The sequence below is a fragment of the Propithecus coquereli genome, unplaced genomic scaffold (assembly GCF_000956105.1).
Source record: "Propithecus coquereli isolate 6110/MARCELLA unplaced genomic scaffold, Pcoq_1.0 Scaffold204, whole genome shotgun sequence".
Classification (NCBI taxonomy): Eukaryota; Metazoa; Chordata; class Mammalia; order Primates; family Indriidae; genus Propithecus; species Propithecus coquereli.
In genome coordinates, this window is record NW_012145412.1 from 109,969 (window position 1) to 110,916 (window position 948).

The window sequence follows — 948 nt, forward strand, 5'->3', positions numbered from 1 at the left end:
AGTGATATAATTTGCCTTAGGTAGTTTAGATAGTGTCAGAGTGGAACTAGAACTCTAATATTCTGTTCTCTAAATTGATGCCTTTTCCATTGCAGTGACCTACTCTGAAGCTCAGGGAATTCTTGCAGAAGACCTATTCTTTGTGATCACATAAGGAAGCTGTGTTTAGACTCTAGAAGAGGCATATTTGTGCCAGCTTGTCTGTTCACTAGCCCTGACACATTATTCATTCAATTTGCTCAGTCTACAACTCCATTAGCTTTATCCTATGGTGGAGCTGGCCCATTTATCCCTGCTTAAAATTTAATCAGACATTTCACTGCTCATCAACACTTTAACGGGACCATTTAGAGCCCCGAAACTCCACACATCTCTGCTTAATTACTGCTAGCCGACAGATGTCACTTTCATTGTCCTCTCTTCCCTCTATCCTTCAGTTGCACAGACTTGGAGGAGAAGCTTATTGTTTAAATAAACCTTAAAGCAGGAACACAATCAGAGACTGATGGAGAGACACCAGCCCCGTGTTTCTGCCTGATTGGAATCTAGTCATTTGGAGACATGAAAGTCTGTATTTGGTACTTCATTAGGACTTGAAGCCCACTCTCAATTTTTTCTTGTACAAAGTGAAGGGAACATGGGAAGAAAGAGGGATGTAGAATAGATGACCAGGCTTCCCCATCTGCCATGCTTCTCATGCCTTTCTTAGACTACTCTCTGGTCATGCTTGTTCCTTATTCAACTGTGAAATTGAAATCGCAAGAGGGATGTTGCATTTCCACTGCCAAGATTCCTCTCACGATGAGCACAGGAAAGAGAAACTGCTTTTGGAGCTGGAAAAAGAGACGTGGCAATGTTGGCATGTATCAATAGGCTCTGTTTATTTGATATTATCAAATCCTGGTTTTCCTCAACCACCCACCTCCCCATGCATATTAATGCTATTTT